Genomic DNA, 22,985 nt, shown 5'->3' on the forward strand with positions numbered 1-22,985 from the left:
CATTAGCCAGAGTTTAGAACTATTATCTGCTGGTGGGTTAGTGTGACACAATCTATACTCTCAGTACTAGAAAGAGGAAAGGGGAAAAAGGCAATTTATCTTATGACAAATTACTTTCTCTATGTCTCTTTAATGCTATAGTTAGGGTATTATATTCATTTTTTTTATTATTGTAAACAAATAGAATACATGTTGTTTCTCTGTTTGTACATGGCGTAAAGGCATACCATTTGTGTAATCATAAATTTACATAGGGTAATGTTGTTTGATTCATTCTGTTATTTATTTCCCTTCCCCCCACCCCTCCCACCCCTCTTTTCCCTCTATACAGTCCTTCCTACCTCCATTCTTTTTTTTTCTTTTTTATTTATTTATTTTTTTATTATTGTAAACACATGGGATACATGTTGTTTCTCTGTTTGTACATGGCGTAAAGGCATACCATTTGTGTAATCATAAATTTACATAGGGTAATGTTGTTTGATTCATTCTGCCATTTTTTCCCTTCACCCCCACCCCTCCCACCCCTCCCCTCCCTCTATACAGTCCTTCCTTCCTCCATTCCTGCCCCCCCTCCCTAAACCCAACTCCAACCCCAACACTATCCCTACCACCCCCCATTATGTGTCAACATCCACTTATTAGCGATATCATTCTTCCTTTGTTTTTTTGAGATTGGGTTATCTCACTTAGCATGATATTCTCCAGTTTCATCCATTTGCCTGCAAATGCCATAATTTTATCATTCTTTATGGCTGAGTAATATTCCATTGCATATATATACCACAGTTTCTTTCTTTATTCATCAATTGAAGGACATCAAGGTTGGTTCCACAATCTGGCTATTGTGAACTGAGCAGCTATGAACATTGATGTGGCTGTATCTCTGTAATATGCTGATTTTAAGTACTTTGGGTATAGTCCAAGGAGTGGGATAGCTGGGTCAAATGGTGGTTCCATTCCAAGTTTTCTATGGAGTCTCCATACTGCTTTCCAGACTGGCTGCACTAATTTGCAGCCCCACCAGCAATGTATGAGTGTACCTTTCTCCCCACATCCTCGCCAACACTTGTTGTTGCTTGTATTCTTGATAATCACCATTCTAGTTGGGGTGAGATGGAATCTTAGGGTGGTTTTGATTTGCATTTCTCTTATTACTAGAGATGTTGATCATTTTTCCATATGTTTGTTGATTGCTTGTAGATCTTCTTCTGTGAAGTGTCTATTCATTTCCTTAGCCCATTTGTCGATTGGATTATTTGCATTCTTGGTGTAGAGTTTTTTGAGTTCTTTATAGATTTTGGAGATTAGTGCTCTATCTGAAGTATTATTGGCAAAGATATTCTCCCACTCTGTAGGCTCTTTCTTCGCATAGTTTCCTTTGCTGAGAGAAGACTTTTTAGTTTGAATCTATCCCAGTTATTAATTCTTGCTTTTATTTTTTGTGCTATGGGCGTCCTGTTGAGGAAGTCTGGTCCTAAGCCGACATGATGAAGCTCTGGACCTACTTTTTATTCTATAAGATGCAAGGTCTCTGGTCTGATTCCGAGATCCGTAATCCATTTTGAGTTTAGTTTCGTGCATGGTGAGAGATATGGGTTCAGTTTCATTCTGTTGCATATGGATTTCCAATTCTCCCAGCACCATTTGTTGAAGAGGCTATCTTTTCTCCATGGCATATTTTTGGCACCTTTGTCCAGTATGAGAAAAGTGTATTTATTTGGGTTTGTGTCCGTGTCCTCTATTCTGTACCATTGATCCACGTTTCTATTTTGGTACCAATACCATGCCGATTTTGTTACTATTGCTTTGTAGTAGAGTTGAAGTTCTGGTATTGCAATACCCCCTGCTTCACTCTTTCTGCCAAGGATTGCTTTAGCTATTCTGGTTTTTTTATTCTTCCAGATGAATTTCATAATTTCTTGCTCTATTTCTGTAGGGTACATCATTGGGATTTTAATTGGAATTGCCTTGAATCTGTGTAGCACTTTTGGTAGTATGACCATTTTGACAATATTAATTCTTCCTATCCAGGAACATGGGAGATCTTTCCATCTTCTAAGGTTTTCTTTAATTTCTTTCATTAGTGTTCTGTAGTTCTCAATGTATAGGTCTTTCACCTCTTTTGTGAGATTGATTCCCAAATATTTTATTTTTTTCGAAGCTATTGTGAATGGGGTAGTTTTCTTAATTTCTCTTTCTGAATATTCATCGCTTGTGTATAAAAATGCCTTAGATTTATGTGCATTGATCTTATATCTCGCTACTTTACTGAATTCACTTATGAGATCTAAAAGTTTTCTGGTGGAATTTCCTGGTTCCTCTAAGTATACAATCATATCATCAGCAAATAGGGATAGTTTGAGTTCTTCTTTTCCTATTCATATCCCTTTAATTTCTTTGGTCTGTCTAATTGCTTTGGCTAGAGATTCAAGGACGATATTGAATAGAAGTGGTGAAAGAGGGCATCCCTGCATTGTTCCAGTTTTTAGAGGGAATGCTTTCATTTTTTCACCATTTAGAATGATATTAGCCATGGGCTTAGCATAGATGGCCTTTACAATGTTAAGGAATGTTCCCACTGTCCCTATTTTTTCTAGTGTTTTGAGCATGAAGGGGTGCTGTATTTTATCAAATGCTTTTTCTGCATCTATCGAAATAATCATGTGATTCTTGACTTTAAGTCTATTGATATGGTGAATTACATTTATTGATTTCCTGATATTGAACCAACCTTGCATCCCTGGGATGAAACCCACTTGATCATGGTGCACTATCTTTTTAATATGTTTTTGTATGCGATTTGCTAAAAATTGTTGAGAATTTTTGCGTCGATGCTCATTAAGCATATTGGTCTGAAATTTTCTTTCCTCGATGTGTCTCTGTCTGGTTTAGGTGTCAGGGTAATATTGGCTTCATAGAATGAGTTTGGGAGGGTTCCCTCCTCTTCTATTTTATGGAATACTTTGAGAAGTATTGGAATGAAGTCTTCTTTAAAGGTTTTGTAGAACTCGGCTGAGAACCCATGTGGTCCTGGACTTTTCTTTGTTGGTAGGCTTTTGATGACTTCTTCTATTTCAAACTTGAAATTGGTCTATTTAAATAGTGTATGTCCTCCTCGTTCAGTTTAGGCAATTCATATGTCTCTAGAAACCTGTTGATGTCTTCGAAATTTTCTATATTGTTGGAGTATAGATTTTCAAAATAGCTTCTAATTATGTTTTGTATTTCAGTCGTGTCTGTTGTGATATTTCCTTGTTCATTCCGAATTTTAGTGATTTGGGTTTTCTCTCGTCTTCTCTTTGTTAGTGTGGCTAAAGGTTTATTAATTTTGTTTATTTTTTCGAAGAACCAACTATTTATTTTGTCAATTTTTTGTATTGTTTCTTTTGTTTCAATTTCGTTGATTTCAGCTCTGAGTTTAACTATTTCCTGTCTTCTACTACTTTTGGTGTTGGTCTGTTCTTCTTTTTCTAGGGCTTTGAGCTGTAGTGTTAGGTCATTTATTTTTTGAGTTTTACTTCTTTTATTAAATGCGCTCCATGAAATAAATCTTCCTCTAAGTACTGCTTTCATAGTGTCCCAGAGATTTTGATATGATGTTTCTTTGTTCTCGTTTACCTCTAAGAATTTTTTAATTTCCTTCCTAATATCTTATGTTATCCATTCATCATATAATAGCATATTGTTTAATCTCCAGGTGTTGGAGTAGTTTCTGTATTTTACTCTCATTTATTTCTAACTTCAATCCATTATGATCTGATAGAATATAAGGTAGTGTCCCTATCTTCTTGTATTTGCTATCATTAGCTTTGTGGCATAATGTATGGTCTATTTTAGAGAAGGATCCATGTGCTGCTGAGAAGAAAGTATATTCGTTCTTGGTTGGATGGTATATTCTATAAATGTCTGTTAAGTCTAAATTATTGATTGTGTTATTGAGATCTATGGTTTCTTTGTTCAATTTTTGTTTGGAAGATCTGTCCAGTGGTGAGAGAGGCATGTTAAAATCACCTAGTATTACTGTGTTATGGTCTATTTGGTTTCTAAAATTGAGAAGGATTTGTTTAACATACATGATGAGCCACTGTTTGGGGAATAGATGTTTATCATTGTTATATCTTGCTGATTTATGCTTCCCTTAAGCTGTATGAAATGTCCTTCTTTATCCCTTCTGACTAACATTGGCTTGAAGTCCACATTATCTGAAATGAGAATGGATACTCCAGCTTTTTTGCTGAGTCCATGTGCATGGTATGTTTTTCCCCATCCTTTCACCTTTAGTCTATGGGTATCTCTTTCTATGAGGTGAGTCTCTTGGAGGCAACATATTGTTGGATCTTTCTTTTTAATCCAATCTGCCAGTCTATGTCTTTTGATTGATGAATTCAGGCCATTAACATTCAGGGTTATTATTGAGATATGATTTGTATTTCCAATCATTTGTTTCATATTTAAAATTTTTGACACATCTTGGTTCCTCCTTTATTTGACTGTTACTTTAGGATAATTCCTCCCTTTGATGATTTGCTTCTTTGTTTTTTATCTCTTCCTCATGAAATATTTTGCTGAGAATGTTCTGTAATGCTGGCTTTCTTTTTGTAAATTCTTTTAGCTTTTGTTTATCATGGAATGATTTTATTTCATCATCAATTTTGAAGGTAAGTTTTGCTGGGTATAAGATTCTTGATTGGCATCCATTTTCTTTCAGAGCTTGAAAAATGTTGTTCCAGGCTCTTCTAGCTTTCAGGTTCTGGATTGAAAAATCTGCTGATATCCGTATTAGTGTCCCTCTGAATGTAATTTGGTTCTTTTCTCTCGCGGCCTTTAAAATTCTGTCTTTATTTTGTATGTTAGGTATTTTCATAATAATGTGCCTTGGTGTGGGTCTGTTGTAATTTTGTGTATTTGGAGTCCTATAAGCCTATGGACTTGATTTTCCATTTCATTCTTCAGATTTGGGAAATTTTCTGATATTATTTCATTGAATAGATTGTTCATTCCTTTGGTTTGTTTCTCTAAGCCTTCCTCAATCCCAATAATTCTCAAATTTGGCCTTTTCATGATATCCCATAGTTCTTGGAGATTCTGTTCATGATTTCTTACCATCTTCTCTGTTTGTTCAACTTTGTTTTCAAGGTTAAATATTTTGTCTTCAATATCTGAGGTTCTGTCTTCCAGGTGTTCTATCCTATTGGTTATGCTTTCTATGGAGTTCTTAATTTGGTTTTTTGTTTCCTTCATTTCAAGGATTTCTGTTGGTTTTTTTTCAATATCTCTAACTCTTTATTGAAATGATCTTTTGCTTCCTGTATTTGCTCTGTTAACTGTCAATTGGTGCGATCATTCAATGCCTGCATTTGCTCTTTCATCTCATCGTTTGCTTCCCTAATCATTTTAATTATGTACATTCTGGACTCCCTTTCTGTCATTTCTTCTGCCATGCTGTCGTTGGATTTTATTGATGTAACATCTAGATTTGTTTGGGGCATTTTCTTCCCTTGTTTTCTCATATTGTTCAGGCATCAGTAGGTCATTAAGATAGTGCAGATTTCCTCTATCGACTTATAATGTCCCTGAAGATTGCTAGTATATCCCCTCTTATCCTTCAATAGCCTGAAGTCTTGGAGGAAGTTGATAATGCGGAGCTCCACAAAGAAGCTCCCTCTCTAGGGGTGGTGACCCTCAGGTGGCGTATATTCCCTGCTAGTGGGCAGAGGTGCCTCCACTTGTTGACCAATGGTCATCCAATGGGGAACTAGACTGCGGGCTGAGGCAAGGCTTGTTTGTACCTGTGTCTCTGGTTTTACCGTCCCTGTGGGAAAACCTCCCTCAGCAGGGAAGACTCACTCAGTGGGGACGTCTCCCTGGTCAGTTGCCCTCCTAGAGGTTCCCCTCAATCTACAAGTACCGCCTGGGCTGGGCTGTCTTCCTCTGCAATGTTCCCAGGGGCCCGGACCTACGTCCTGAGCCTGGGAGCCTCACCTTCCGCAGGCAAGTCTCCTTAGGCTGCCTCTCCCAGAGAATCTCCCCGCAGCCCTGGAAACTTCTCTCCGCCCCTAGGCGTGTCTCTGTGCGGCTCTTCCAGCAAGAAGTCACCTAGCTCCTGGGACCCTGCTCTGCATGTAATCGCCTGGCTATGCGGCCCCTCCTCTGAGCCGCCACCTGGAGCCCCGTACAATAGCTCTGATACCCAGAGACCCGCCACACACCTCCTCCTCCAGACAGGGGCCCGGTTTCCGATGCAGTCACTAGGTGTCCAAGCAACTCACTTCGCGTCTCCTCCTCCTGCCAACCACCCGTAGCCCTAGGCAGTCACTCCAAGTCCAAGTGACCTGCCCTGTTCCTCCTCCTCCTCCTCGGGGTAGCCCCGCAGGTGTTCAGGAACGGTGGCTCCGAGACCAAGTGACCCACCGCACTCCTCCTCCAGGCAGGCCACTGGTGTTCAGGAGCGGTCGCTTTTAGTCCAATCAACTCACCACTTGCTTCCTCCTCTGGCAATCGCCTGTACCTCTGATGCAGTCACTCTTAGGTGAAGCGATCCACTGCTCTCCTCCTCCAGGCAGGCCACCGGTGTTCTGGAGCAGTCGTTCTGAGTTCAAACAGCTCACCACGCAGCTCCTCCTCTGGCAACCGCCTGTGGCTCTGATGCAGTCACTCTTAGGTCAAGCGACCCGCCGTGCTCCTCCTCTTCCTCCGGGCAACCTCTCGGTGTTCAGGAGTGCTCGCTTTGAGTTTAAACAGTTCACCACGCAGCTTCTCCTCTGGCAACTGCCTGTGGCTCTGATGCAGTCACTCCTAGGTCAAGCGACCCGCCAAGCTCCTCGTCTTCCTCCGGGCAACCTCCCGGTGTTCAGGAGCACTCGCTCTGAGTTCAAACAGCCCACCACGCAGCTCCTCCTCTGGCATCTGCCTGTGGCTCTGATGCAGTCACTCCTAGGTCAAGCAACCCGCTGCACTCCTCCTCTTCTCCCGGGCAACCTCCAGGTGTTCAGGAGCGCTCGTTCTGCGTCCAAACAGCTCGCCACACAGCTCCTCCTCAGGCAGCCTCCTGGAGCCCAGTGGTTGCTCCGAGTCCAAGCGCTGTGCTGAGCCGCCTCCTCTACAATGATCCCAGTTGTCCATGTTTACCGCTCCAGCGGGGGGCCCTTCCTCCATTCTTGACTCCCTCCCTAAACCTAACTCTAACCCTAACACTAACCCCTCTCACCCCCCATTATGTGTCATCATCCACTTATTAGCGATATCATTCTTCCTTTGGTTTTCTGAGATTGGGTTATCTCACTTAGCATGATATTCTCCAGTTTCATCCATTTGCCTGCATTATCATTTGCATCCATTATCATTCTTTATGTCTGAGTAATATTCCATTGTATATATATAAATATATACCACAGTTTCTTTCTCCATTCATCAATTGAAGGACATCTAGGTTGGTTCCACAATCTGGCTATTGTGAACTGAGCAGCTATGAACATTGATGTGGCTGTATCTCTGTAATATGCTGATTTTAAGTACTTTGGGTATAGTCCAAGGAGTGGGATAGCTGGGTCAAATGGTGGTTCCATTCCAAGTTTTCTATGGAGTCTCCATACTGCTTTCCAGACTGGCTGCACTAATTTGCAGCCCCACCAGCAATGTATGAGTGTACCTTTCTCCCCACATCCTCGCCAACACCTGTTGTTGCTTGTATTCTTGATAATCGCCATTCTAATTGGGGTGAGATGGAATCTTAGGGTGGTTTGATTTGCATTTCTCTTATTACTAGAGATGTTGATCATTTTTCCATATGTTTGTTGATTGCTTGTAGATCTTCTTCTGTGAAGTGTCTATTCATTTCCTTAGACCATTTGTTGATTGGATTATTTGCATTCTTGGTGTAGAGTTTTTTGAGTTCTCTATAGATTCTGGAGATTAGTGCTCTATCTGAAGTATGATTGGCAAAGATTTTCTCCCACTCTGTAGGCTCTTTCTTCGCATTGCTGATAGTTTCCTTTGCTGAGAGAAAGCTTTTTAGTTTGAATCTATCCCAGTTATTAATTCTTGCTTTTATTTCTTGTGCTATGGGAGTCCTGTTGAGGAAGTCTGGTCCTAAGCCGACATGATGAAGCTCTGGACCTACTTTTTATTCTATAAGATGCAAGCTCTCTGGTCTGATTCCGAGATCCTTAATCCATTTGAGTTTAGTTAACCTGGGAATGCAACTCAATGGTGGAGTACTTGTCTGATATGCACAAGGCCCTGGATTCAATCCCTACTTTTACCAGAGAGAGAGAAAACAATGCCATGATATACAGGTTTTGTGAAAGGGAGGTACTGGGTCTGCCAGAGTTGAGAATTTGTTCCTGCTGGGGTGTGTTTGCTCACTAGGTCATCACTGGATACCAATTCCATGCCAGAGCCTTCTGTTTCTGGACTTAGGGAGTCAGACTGAAATTTAATAGGTACAAATAACTATAGTTTGTCAAAGTAATATAAAGGAAGCAAGCAAGGGAGTTCCACAGAGGTAGGAAATGTTTTTTAGCTATGAGGCCCAGGGAAGAACTCCCTGAGAAGGCCCCGAGGAGGGAGAGCAGCTCTGAGGCAGCATTTGACATTTGCAACATGTCTCAATAGGGACTAGACACTGTGCAAATGCTCAGCAGTCACAAGTATCTAGTGGCTGCCATATGAACTAGGTGGAATGATGAAATGAAGAGGGCTCTGAGAAGCTAGGTCACAGAATCGGGGGGTGGCAGGGAGGGGAACAACTATTTTCTGTACTTTAAAATGCTTTAAGGTTTCCATTAATAAAAAAGAGAAAAGGGCAGGGGTTACCTTCAAAGCCACTTCTCTTTGTCAGTTTCCTACAAATTATTTGCCTTAGTTTAGCTCATGTCAAGCAACAACAGATCCTAAAACTTTTGGAAAATGTTTTTAGAAGAGCTAAAATATAGGTTAGCATCTCCATCAGTTTCTATGGCCCTAATGTGCCCCTCTACCTGAAGTCTAAATAATGGCAACAATTTGAAGGTTTATTAAATGGAGACTAAGTGTTCTCTAGTGAAGAGTCAACATGATAGGTCACTTGGGCTCTCAAAAGAATCTAAAAATACTAAAACCCTCATCTGCTACTCTGGTTCTTCTCAATGAGAAGCTGACCATTAATTATGTTAACACTGATCTCACAGGGCCAGGACATCAGTTAAAGTTCCTGTAAGGTTTTCACTTCTTTTGAACCACTAGGAATAAGTGATCTAAAAATTACACTCAAATTTTAGTTGTTGAACTTTTTCTTCTTAAATGTATTTGGTCATAATTGTTTGAAAAACATCAGTTGCCCCAGTTTCAGCCCTGCCAATCTCTTTCAACAACACACAAGAAACTGAATGCCAGGGACCAGGGCAAAGAGGCAGCACAGGCCCCAATTTCCCCAGTGAGCCCATCAGCCAGCACATCACCACATGTAGATCCACATAATCTTTATACAGCCTCTTTTTATTAAGGTCTGATAAAACACACACACACACACACACACACACACACACACACACACACTCCATGAGGACAGGGGCACTGGCATGCTTTTCTTGGTGCTGTCTCATTCTTGCTTGATGGGGGAAACAGTCTATTCTCCCACCATAAAGAAAGTTAAGAGAATAAGTTGCTGAAGAGGAGCAGACTGTGAAGGCAACTCAGCCTTATGAAAAAAAATTCTGGTATGGAAAACACTTGGTCAGCAGGTTTATATTCTTACTCCTAACCAGTTGACTAGTGTTCATATTCTCCTGGCAGGTAAATTTTAGCAACTTGGATTTTGAAGCAATCTTCCCATTCCACTCTAGGTAACATTGTTCATGACTCATGGTGCCAGAATAAAATAATCATACAAGTTTTGCAGTTTTGTTTGTGGCAAAAACTGAAATAGAAAGACTTTATGCCTATCAACAGGTAATGGTTAAACAGAGTATACTTATACCGTTGAATAGTATTCACCTATTACAAGAAGGTGCTTAACATGTATTGTTCTTGAATGATTTGCATTAAAAAAAACTCAGTACTAGCTATAAGGAATGTAACGTAAGAGCAAGTGGATATAATGACATATATTTCAAACTCTAAAATCTGTATGGCCTTAGGTTAAGCAATGATTTCTTAGATATGATATTGAAGGAGGAAGCAACCACAACAACAAAGTAGAAACATTGGAGTACATCAAAATTCAATACTTTAATGCTATAAACAATATAAAGAAAGTGAAAAGAAAAGCCAACAAAATGAGAGAATATTTTGAAATTATATGTCTGAGATATAGGCTCTGTATCCAAAATACATGAAGAAGTCTGAAAACTCAATAAAAAAGAACCCAATTGAAAAATAAAGTTTAATAGATATTTCTCCAAAGAGAAAAATGACCAATAACCATATGAAACGATGTTCTACATCATTTCAACATCCATTAGTCATTTGGAAAATGTGAATGAAGACCACAATGAGACACCACTTCCAAACCCACTAGATGGCTATAATCAAAAAGAAAACTCAAGTGTTGGAAAGGATGTAGTGAAATTAGAAACTTTACACACTGTTGGGGAGAATGTAAAAATAATAAGATTGCTGTCATGATTATTCAACTCTGCTAGTTCAGGGCAAAAACTGCTATAAATAGGCAAATATGTATATATAAATTTAATGAGCATGAATGAGTTCCAATAAAACTTATTTATGATACAATAATTTGAATTTCACATGATTTTCATGAGTCATAAAAATATTATTTTGATTTTTTTAACCTATTTAATATATATACATAAAAACCACTCTTAGCTCATTCATGGGCTATACGAAAACAGGCAAAGCCAGATTTGGCCCACTTTTTTTCTTTTTTTTTTTTTTTTTTTGTTTTGAGATGAGTACTCAAAACAGAAAGTGTGTGGATGTGTGTATAAGGTACTCAGAGCATTTCATGTTTAGGTTTCAGTATTACATCATCTTTCAGTATTACATTATCTTTCAGTATTACATCTTTCAGTATTACATCTTTCAGTATTACACACACACACACAAAACAAACCTGGGTCCTATTTAAGCACATACTCTTCCTCTGACCACCTTAGCTAAATTTTTCAGTGTTCTCTGTTTTGCCAAAGAGCTAATTTTACTTTCAGTAAACTTTTATCATACTTCAACTACTATATTTTCAATCCATTTCATCATTTCTAAATGTTAAGTCTTGCACACTTTCTTTGCTAGAAAGCAATAAATGCTTTCAAATTCATATATGGATAAACCTTGCCTTTATTATTAGAAAATGTCAACAACCTAAGCCTGAGGAGATCACCCTGATCTCCCCATAAGTTACTGGGACTATGTCATTAACAGTCTTCAACAAACTTTAAAAAATAAAGTGCTGACTATTTGACATTTCCCAGTTTTGCTAATATACAAAAGGAACAAGAAATACTATCAGTACTGGAGGCAGTAGGAGCAGGGACAAGTTGATGAAACATGTAAAGTAAGAAAGGGTTCCTAAAATACTGAAGTGTCTGTTCTTCCATTAAACCTGCCTAAACTGAATTCCCGCAGCTCTGAAATTGCTTCCTATACCTCTCTTCAGGAAGGGTAACTACAGGATTAGCGAGGGTGAGCAAGCCCCATTAACCCTTGTCAGGAACACTTAGTATTCTCACAAGGCATCTGAAGAGGCACAGATGGTTCAGTAACCCTTACATGTGCATCATCTGTGTCTGCTAATCCTGGCATCCCCAGCAACTGAGGAAATGAACAATGTGTAATCATCTACCACGCTACCTGTGGTTCTTTTTTTACATGAGACTGATCTTTGGGATCCTTATGCTTTTTGCCCAGTAGAGGCCATCTCTGATACAAAAAAGGAGCTTATTTTACATGACAGAACAGAGCAGATAAACATGAAGGGATTTATTCTGGACCAAGTCCATCACTTATGCCTGTCAACCATTGCCAACCCGTAACAAGGGAAGCTATGACATGACAGATTGCTCTTCTAGACTCACACCAAGTTGTGTAAATATCATGCAGTCAAAGCTTTTCTTTAGGGTCTTAATGATGACCCAATTTTACATTTTTACTTTATACTATAGAGCCTGGTACCAGAGTCAGACTCAACACATGCTATATATGGATTCTGAGTATTCCATTTAAAGGTGTAGACAGTATGGTGTGTGTAATGTGGACTGCTTAACACAGTGGGACAGGTGTGGGGGCCCAGGGTCAGCTGGGTGTGATCCCAAGTCCACTGCTTATTGTATTAACCTAACCAACTCACTAATTCTAAACCTCTTCTCATCTGCCAAACGTGAATAACAATGTGTCCCCTCTCTTTCCCCCAGTATTGGACAGCCCAAATGACAAAAGTGAAACTCCCTTGCAAACCATTAAACAGAAGTTATCTTCTTTTTCCCTAAACTCTCCTGCTCAACATCAACAGCTCTCTTCTGTTCAGTTCTTCAGGGTTTGATAAAGAAGTGTGCTTAGTCTATTTCATTTTGTTTCTTAATCACAGCTTCATCTTTGGAGACATAAGGGTTTGACTGTAATTTCTCATGGTTTGGTATCTCTACTAGCTGCCCCTCTTTGCTTTTCCCAGCTCTCCTACCCAACAATAAATTAGCACATGTGAACACACACATATACATGATTAAAAATGTAAGCTCCTAGAATATTTTCTTTGTAGCTATTCTGGAATTGCCTGGTACTTCATTGCTGTTATTCACTATAATAAGCAGCACATTGGCCAACTGCCATTAGAAACCTGTCTGAATGATCCCCATCTATCAAGAAGCTCAGAACCCAATGTATTATATGTAGAAAGTAGATCTAAATGCACTATTTCACTTTTTATATACACAGTATGCTAGTTTATCTACTTTCACAGATTTGGGTCTGTGGCAAACCATCTTTTAGTTTATTTTGCACATTGATTTGCTGTTTTACTAACTAAAAATACCAACATCAAAATGTACAATTATTAAGCAATCTCAAAGATGCAAGTGATTTGGTCTTTATTTTTTTTTTTTTATTTTATTTTATTTTATTTTATTTTATTTTATTTATTTTATTTTATTTTATTTTATTTTTTGGAGCTGCCCCCAAGGGAAAACAGTTTATTGGGCAGCAGGTAAAAAATCAGCAGTTGGACTTGGCCACATGCTCCAGGTCATCCTTCTTGATGGCATAAGTTAGAGGAGCCCTTAGCAGCATCAATGAGTTCATCTGCCAGGCACTCAGCAGTGGTCTTGATGTTCTGGAAGACAGTCTCACAGGCTCCTGTGCACAGCTTCCAGATTCACTCAGCGCAGTGGGTACATGCCCACGGCCTGCCTCCTCACAGTGCTAGCTCACCCGATGCATGTCGAATCCTCCCAGGGGCCACTATTGATAATGGCATTCACCAGGACCTGCAGAGGGTTCTCACCAGTGAGGAGGTGGATGATCTCAAAGGCATGCTTGAGGATGCACAGTCATGAGCTTCTTGCTGTTGTTGCAGACATGCATCATCATGGAGCTGATGAGTTGCCACCATGGGGCACTGTGCTTTGCGGAAGCGCTTGGCCGCATAGCACCCTGCACTGTGGGGCAGGTATTTGGCATACTTCTTCACCACAATGTAATCCTGCAGGGAAATGTCATTAATCTGCACATCAGTGCTCCGCTTCCCCAAAAGCTTGATGTCAGGGGTCTCTGCAACTTCAGGTGTGGCTGTCACCACTCCGTCACAGCCAGGGAGCCTTGGTTGCCCTGTGTGCACCAGGCGCCACCCTGGCACAGAGAGGAAGAGCTGATTTGATCTTTAAAACAAAACAAAACAAAAAGCACTGTTAATCGACAGTAAGTGCCCTCCATCCTGCTCCATTTTTTGTTCTCTTACAGCCCAGACCTCAACTCCCTTGGCCAAGGGAAATTGCTTAAAAATCATTGAAGCCTATCTGTCCATCCCTATGATGGCTCACATCTAAAGCATTTTACCATATTCTGTACCTCATATCATTCATTAAAATCTCTCCTATACATATATTTTCCTAATTAAAAAATATTTCAACTGGTTCACCTTATCCTCTTGAGAATATTTACAAGCACAAACAAAAAATTGCATCAGTGAAACATGATTTGTGTTTTTTCAGAGACCCTGAAATTCCCTCATTACAAGTTAGAGCTGCCTGTTATCAAAAGGATCCCTTTTCTATAGGATGCCAGAGTCTCCTTGGGAGTCCTCCATATAAGCAGAGTCACATGCTAAAAACTGTTCAAATGTGACGGGAAGTGACTACCTTCATGAAGTACCCTTGACATTTTGAAATCTGTGGGAAGATGTGCAGTCTATCATGGCTTCTCCCTAGCATCCTGCTGCCCTGCCATGTCTTCTGAAGCTGTGCTTTTGCAGGTCCTCAGGATGCTGCTTCTGCTCATCCTGCCAGCATCTCCCCACTGGAGTCCCACATACAGTGCTTAGCCTTCACACTCTTGGCTACTTCAGCAAGTGTCCAGCCTAGTAAAACACTGGGTTGGTGAGTATTGTTGTTGCACTTGTGGAACAGATTCAGTGAGGGAAGACCTCATTCTTGGTGACAATAATACATAACTTCAACTATGGCACAACTGCCATGAATATATGTTTTCTGAAGAATTCTGATGTTTACATTTTCAACAGGACTTTGATTCTGAAAATGGTTCTGCTTTAGATTGAGAATGTTTAAATCTATGGGTGGAAAATTATATTCTAACTTCTAATTATATAGCATGAGATTATATGCCTATAATTTTTAAGAGGAGTTTAACAAAGTACAGCTCTTCATCTGATCTTTCATTTTTGAACCAAGGTTTAGATATTTAGTATCAGGTCAAGTACTTGCTACAAAATAAGTAGATTGGGTCCAGGACATAAGAGTCAAAATCTCCATTTCTGTGAATCATATGTCAATGGTAACAAATTTCAGGAAAAAAGTGAATCATTAAATTTTCCTTAAAATTTTTGGTCAGGACAGAATCAAAGTCTCATAATTAAAAAAAAATTAAAAGCTACCAAATCCTGTCAGCCAACTGATGCTGATATCCTTCAACAATGGCAGAATACAAAGGCATCAGACATAAACTCCAGTCACACATATTAGTGAGTATACACTACTCAATTATCTATTTTGTTGTTGGTATAGATTGAGCATTGCTAAACTGTAAATACAAAATTTTAAATGCTCCAAAATCTGAAACTTTGAGCACTAACATGATACTACAAGTAAAAAACAATCCAAGGTTGACCTTAAGAGATGGTCATAGTCAAACTGCAGGTGCACTAAAAATACTGCATGAAATTACCTTCAGGCTATGTGTACATAATTTGATCATAACAGAGAAGTCCCTTGTACCATGCAAAGTACCACAGACTCAGGTTCCAGGGATTATTATCACATGGATATCTTAGGAAATTCATGATTCAGTCTATCAAATCAATATAAAAACATTGTATTTTTTGCTTATTTATTATATTTCTCTCAGTGAGATATAAGCCTCATTGGGACTTTGAACAGGGACTTAAATGTTATGCCCATTTCTTTTTCCTCATCTCCTAGCAAATATCTGGCACAGAATAGGGGCTCAATGTTAAAAGCAGCAAAATGTTTTTGGAAACTTATCCTGTAAGTTAGTTCTTAGTTTCAAATATCATCAACAATTTAAGTAATTTAGGAGAGAATACTGATCGTTTTCTACAAAAAAAAAAAAAAAAAATACCTGTTGACCTGTAAGGTGTAGTTACCTAGAAAGGAAGACATGAAAATGGAAATAAAATGACAACATTGGTTAGACTGTCCTATGTGAGTTTTTTCAGGATGCGATGTGCTGTTTTTTCTGTTATGTCTTCTGAAATTGTGGCTGTGTGTTACAGCTGAAAAGACAATCTTTTCTGATGCCTCAGATTAATTTTATGTCAAAGATAATATGCCATTTCAAACCTTATTTATAAAGACAAATCAGAAATTGCTAAAATATTTAGCATTTTGGACCCTTCCTTGCAATAAATTCATTTGATAAAGCATTATTAACTCTAATCACTCATATTGGTTTTATTTACTTAGGTGTCTCAATCTTTTCTTCCTCTAGTGATGTTTTTCTCCATTTGGTTCACACATAATGAGGATCTAAATATTACTGAGAACTAATAAAGTTCTATGTGATTCTTTTAGTTTATCTCCAAATACATCAATTCCATATGAAGAATGAGAGAAAATAGAATTGATTTACTTTAATTCCAGTAAATTATTTTAAAAGAAAAAGGTCAAATTGGTTTTAGTATATGAGCAAGGGCCTATGGATACTCAGGTGTTTTAACTGTTCTAATAAAGTTTTGTTTGGTTTTTATGCTTTTTTTTTGTACTGACCAAAATAAAAATTACCTCTCTAATTCACATTCTACTCAATTTTAGATGTGAAGTAAAACAATACTATTTTTATTTTGTTTGCTCTTTATGTTGGTAGTAAACTTAGTGTAAGTTTCTAAAGTCAAGAACTTTCTGTCTCAGGTCCCTCATGCAGTCCATATTTGTCTTGTTATGACCAACCACATGCTGTGACAGCTGCCATTTCCTGCTGCTGCAAATTGTAAATTCTGCTGTGCATCGATTTAATTTCTGCCTCAGAGAAACTTCACATAAGTAAGCCAGAGATTAGTTTTATCTAACTTCAGTATAGAATAAAACTCAAAATGCTCTAACTTAAACAAAGGCAAAACCAACACACATTCAGACAAAAGATTCATCAATGATTTTAATTAATGGATAATGATGCTCCAGAACTGTCATTTATTATTGCTATTTCAGTAGAAATTTAGAAAAGTGAGATACATGCATGGAATTTAGTAATTTTTTATCCTATTACCTTTATTTATATTGCAAATATTTTATGAGTTTAATCTTTTCATAAGCATCGTCAATTTAAAGCAGTGGTTTCTGATAGGAGTAGCTGATTATCCTGCTTCACAAGGAATGTTTGCAAACTCTGGAAATATTTTTGTTTGTCAAACCTGGAAGAAATGTCATTTACCTCTAGAAGGTAGAGGCCAAAGATATTGCTGGAAATTCTACAATAAACAGGATCATTCTTCACAAAGAATTATCATATTATCAGTAGCATGGAGGCTGAGAAATTTTGCTTTTTGTTTTAATCAAAAAAGATTAGAAATATTCAATGGACTTGCATTTGTGCAAATATTTTTTATCCCAAGTGTTGACAGAAAAGAAAAAAAATTCTTCACAATGTTTTTATTGTTGTTGACATAAGCCAGAAGCATAAGGTTTTAAAATGCTGTTTAAAATCAAATATGAAATAACCTCTAAAATTAAGGCAAATACGCAATGATAAGGTTTACTAGAGACTAATGGAAATACTTGCAGTTTCAGTACATTTTACATTTTTTAAGTTTTTGTTTTCATTTAAAAACTCCCTACAGAGAAGCAGAGAACTAAATTAGTATGCTGAAAACCATGAAGTAGAGCAGTAGGGAAAATTTCATAAGATATTATATTGAAGAAGATTTCCCATTTTCAGTTGTAGACCATTATCTGTTTATAATAAATAAAAAACATCCTCAGCTACACTCTTAAATATCTAAGGAACATACAGCTACACTCTTAAATATCTAAGGAACATAGATTAACACCTCAAAGTGTAAATATTTAGATTATCAATTAGGACAAAATCTATTCTTTTAATTTTGATTTTACAGTTTTGGCAATTCTCTTCCCACATGGATTGCAAAGTGAGTCTCCCTTCCATTTTTACTTATCATAAAGTATATAAATAAATTCTAATATAAATGTTCCAGTTTTCAGAATCTGCTATAATACTATTAGAACAATCACTGTTGACTTGAATTAGTAATTAATATAGTTGTTCCTATTGAAAAAGAAAAATAATGTTTCTATTCCATTAATAATCTCCATGTTGATGAGAAAGTTCCATTGTGGATACTAAGAAAAATTTCTGGTAGTGCATTCAATGATCTGTGAAAAGGAAAGAACTTTTTCCTTCATTTTAAGAGACCACAGTCACCTGAAATCAAAACTAGGCAAGAAAGCAAGAAAGAAAAAAGAAAGGAAGAAAGGAAGGAAGGAAGGAAGGAAGGAAGGAAGGAAGGAAGGAAGGAAGGAAGGAAGGAAGGAAGGAAGGGAGGGAGGGTAAAGGGAGGAGGGAGTGAGGGAGGAAGAAAGAAATAAAGAAAATTAGAGGACTCATAATGAGCCCCAGACACAAAAATTTGTGACTCAATTCTGGCAACTGGAAGATCTGCACATTAAGGAATCTCATGCCCTGTTTGAGTGGAATTTATCCCTGGGATACAAGATGGTTAAACACTTCCAAATCAATCTGTTTGCTACTTCACACTGACAGAATGAAGAATAAGAGATATGTCATCCTCTCAATGGATTAGTAAAAGCATTTGACAAAAGTCAACATTACATCTTTTGAAAAATTATCAACAAATTAGGTATAATAGGAATGTAAATCAGGATAACAATTATTATATTTATGACAAGCCCCATTTAATGTCATATAAAACTTTCAGCTTTTCCTCTACAAGACCAAGAGTATGACAAGAATGCCAACTCTCAACATTTCAATTTAGTATAGTATTAGAAGTCCTACTCAGAGCTATCAGAAAAGAAGAAATTAAAAAAATCTAAATATCAAAGTAGGAAATAATTTTTATTTTATAGATTGCATAATTGTATATGTAGAAAATCCTAAAGAATCCAATATAAAAATATTAAGCATAGCAAATAAGTTGTAGAATATAAAATCAAAACATAAAAATCAGTTGTGTTTCCATGCATTAACAATAAATCCTCTTGAGAAGAAATTAAGAACTTGTATAATTCATTGGCCAAGCATATACTTGGAATACAGAAAGCCCTGGATTAAATTCCCAGCCAGAGGAAGGATAGAAGGAAAACAAACACACAAACCTTAATTACAACAGCATGAAAATGAATAAAATACTTAATAAAATTACCCATTGAAAAGTACAAAATATTAATGAAGGAATAAAAAGACTCAATAAAAAAAGATATAAGGCTTTGTTAATCAGAAGATATAATTGTCAAAACATCATAATATGTAAAATGATGTATCCATTCAATATAATTTCTATCTAAATGCCAATGACACTATTTTTTCACAGAAATAGACAAAACAATCCTAAACTTTTTATGAAGCTACAGAAGACTGCAAATAACTAAGTAATTTGAGGAAGAAGAATAAAGCTGGAATTGTTGTATTACAAAGTCATTTGTAATATTAATAGTTTTACACAGTTACTGTAATAAAAACAGTATGTACTGCCATAAAAACAGTTGCACAAATCAGTGGACCAGAACAGAAATCCTAGAAGTAGATCCATGTGTATATGATGAGCCACCTTCCACAAAGGCACCAAGAATGTACACTGGGGAAAGGCTAGTGTTTTCAGTAAATGCTGCTGAGGAAAAGAGTACTCATATGAAAAAAAAAGTAATTTGGATCTTTATCATACACTATATACAAAAATCAACCCAAAATGAATAAAATAATTTTTAAAAAGCTTAAAACCTGAAACTCTAAAACTCCTAGAAGAAACATAGGGTAAAAACTGCATGACATTGCTTTTGGCAATGACTTTTGGATATGATACAGAAGAACGGGCAATGAAAGTATTATAAAAGTAGAACTCTTAACAAAGAAGTTTGTGCAATCAAAAAAATAATATGGTAACCTACTGAATTGAAGAAAATATTTGAAAACCATATATGTGATAAGTTAATTTCTAAAATATATAAGAAACTAGTACAAATCATAAATAAAAATGACCTGATTACTAATGCACTAGGGACTTGAATAGACATTTTTTTTTTCAAATAAGACATACATATGACCAACAGGTATATAAAAAAATGCTACACATCACTAATCATAAAGGAAATGCAAATAAAAAATACACAGTGGGACATCACATCACTCCTGCTAGAATGACTATTATCAAAATGTCAAAATATAAGTATTGGTGAGAATGGGAAGATAAGGGAATCCTTATGTTGGTTGGACTATAAATTCTATATAGTCACGTTAAAGAACAGTTTGGAGTTTTCTCAAAATAATAAAAATAGAACTACCATATGATACAGCAATCTCACTGGGTAAACAGCTGAAGAAAAAAAATTATCTTAAGGAGATATCTGCATTTCCATGTAAAAGCAGAATTATTTACAGTACCCAAGATTTGGAAACAACCAAAATGTGGGCTGAAAGATATATAGAAAAAGGCTTAAGAAAGAAAATCCCGCTGTTTGCAACAACATGGATGAACTTGGAGGACATGAAGTTCAAGGAGATAATCCAGGTATAGAAAGACAAATACTAACCTTGTCTTACTTTTGTGTGGAATGGAAAAGACTCACATAAAAACATCATAAAGGAGATATCAGTGGCTAAGAAGTGGGGAAGAACAGAACTTTTAGAGTGTAAGCTTTCATTTAAAGGTAATAAAGATGTGGAGACTGAATGAAATATATGTATGTGTGTATGTGTGTGTGTTTATATGATCATATACTTGAAATTTGCTGAGAATAAATGTTAAGTATTTTTGCTGTATGCACTCTCACACAGTTGTAACTGGGAGGTGATAGGTCAATTATTTTAATTGTAATCATTTCAAAATATGTATATATATCAAAATACCACATTGTATGCTATATATACATATTTTATTTATATAACTGTAGTTATAATTATATTCAGTATAACTGGAAGAAAAGAGAAATTTATCCAATAATTTAGTTGACAGATATTTTCTAAAAGTCAATCGTTTTAGTTGTTTAAAGTAAAATGATCATTCATGAGCAAATGTGTGTTCAAATTTAAATTGTACATGTTGTCATCAAACCTATGTTATGTCTTCCAATTGCATACCTTACATATTGCTTCCAAGAAAGGAGATATACAGGAAGAAAGAGAAAAGAGGAGAAAGAATAAAAGTGGGAGAAGAAGGTATCAATTCTTTGAACTTCTCTTGTGTTCTCAATTTCCCTTTGACCTCTGGGTCCATGGAGGAAGTACCAAGTTAAGAAATTTCTTATCACAACAAAATGCTGGAAGCCTCTAGAACTGGGGTGGACACTAGGATCTAGAAACTCAGGAAAATACTGGCCCCCTCAGTTATACAGCTGAAAGAAAAGGAATTCTGGCAATATTCTGAATGGGGTCATAAATGGATTTATCCCTAGTCAAATTTTGAGATGAAATACCAGCTCAATGAACATCTTGACTGTAAATTCAAAGACCCTTAGCAGTAACCCAGAGAAGTTGTGCTCTCAGACTCATTACTCATAAAAACTCTGAGATAATAAATTCATATTGATTTAAGCTGTTAAATTTGCAGTAATTATTTGCATAGCAATAGAAAGATACCTTCACCTCATAATTCTAAGAGCAATATGTTTCTGGAAGATCCCTAAAGACTGTAGTTATTTGACTGTAACCCCTGAAATGCCTTCTTGAGAGCTGAACTGGAGAGTCCATGATCTGGAAATCTCTAGTCATAATAAAAGGAAACTTACAGATGGAATTTGGTACCCACGCTGGTGTAGGTACAAAATGTAGGCCAAAGTTTGTATAACTATTCTAGTCATATAAGTTTTTTTTCCCAATAGAAGGAAGGCACCATAGAAAAAAAGGAAATAAAAAACATCTAAATTTTTTTGGTAAATCTAGGAATGTTTAACCTTTTTAACTTTTTATGAGTGTCTTAACTTTTTAGCATTATGACTAAATTTTCCATCTTTGACTTATCTTAGAATGTGTATTTGTGTATATGTAAAAGAATGTGTGTGTAGGTGTGCAAGTTGTTGATTTCTTAGAGGCTGGCAAGGGTACCTGTTCTATTTGCTTTAGTTATAAATATAGCAATATGGAACATTTCTAAATGAAAACTGTTTCTATAAATTTGCTAGTGCAGAAGGATCATCACACAAATATTATGCTTACATTCCTCCCTCAATCATATCAAATGTTTTTAACAAAGACAAGTTATTATTGATGAAATACACTAAAAATAATCTTTTATCTTTCATATCTATACAAAATATTTTTGTTTTTGATGTATCTCAACCTAGTCTCCTCAGACATAATTGCATAGTCTATCTCAAAACAAGTGAACCTTACTTTCTCTGATAGATTTTTAGAAAGAAGAAAGTTACTGAAAATGTTATGATGTCACCAAATTGGAAGAAATGAACTAGAAAATACTGAGACTGGCCTCCAACTTTCAATTCTCCTGTCTCAGTCTCCTGAGTCATTGGAATTATAGGCATTGCCATTTCTGAGTAAGAAAATAGGGATATGAGTAGGAGGAAGCCTAAGAGCTGTCTACTGGGCACATTGGATATGTTCATATGACAGGATGCCAATAATAATTTCTTTTATTTTGTCTATATCCATAAACAACTGACAATACAACCAATTGGAATCCATAAAAGTCCATAATCATATCATTCACTGGAGGTTTACTTCTCTGTGTAAAGGGCAGCAAAATGTGGCTGTCTGAGAACAGGTGTGAGGAAACAAGGGTGCAGACTGTGGGGGTTTAGGTAGGACATGATCATTACAGAAAATCTGATAGTTAGAAGATAAGAGCTTCAGGAATTAGAGTCAATTCTTTCTGGTGAATATTGAACATAATTTTTGTTTAGAAGACCTTGAACTAAAAACCTAACAAAATTGGACACATAAGTACAGATTTGAATAGACTGATTTTATTCCCAGTTTGCATTGTTTTATTAGATCTTAATATAAGGAAACATTATTTTCAAGATATCTTTAAAAAGCCTGTCATTTTCCTTATGGCAAAGGATACAGAGGAAAAATTAAATATAAAACTAATTTTGTTCTGAGTAAATTATACACACCTAATTACATATTTTGTTCAAGTTAAAATTATTTAGACA

The 22,985-nt window shown here is 36.7% G+C and overlaps 2 pseudogenes; one reads left to right on the forward strand and one right to left on the reverse strand.

The window, feature by feature from the left end:
* LOC124974101 (LIM homeobox transcription factor 1-alpha-like) overlaps positions 1–22,985 on the forward strand; it is a 363,722-nt pseudogene that overhangs the window by 219,633 nt on the left and 121,104 nt on the right.
* On the reverse strand, positions 13,147–14,161 carry LOC124974091 (40S ribosomal protein S5-like; annotated as a pseudogene).

This window comes from Sciurus carolinensis, unplaced genomic scaffold, assembly GCF_902686445.1.
Source record: "Sciurus carolinensis unplaced genomic scaffold, mSciCar1.2, whole genome shotgun sequence".
NCBI lineage: Eukaryota > Metazoa > Chordata > Mammalia > Rodentia > Sciuridae > Sciurus > Sciurus carolinensis.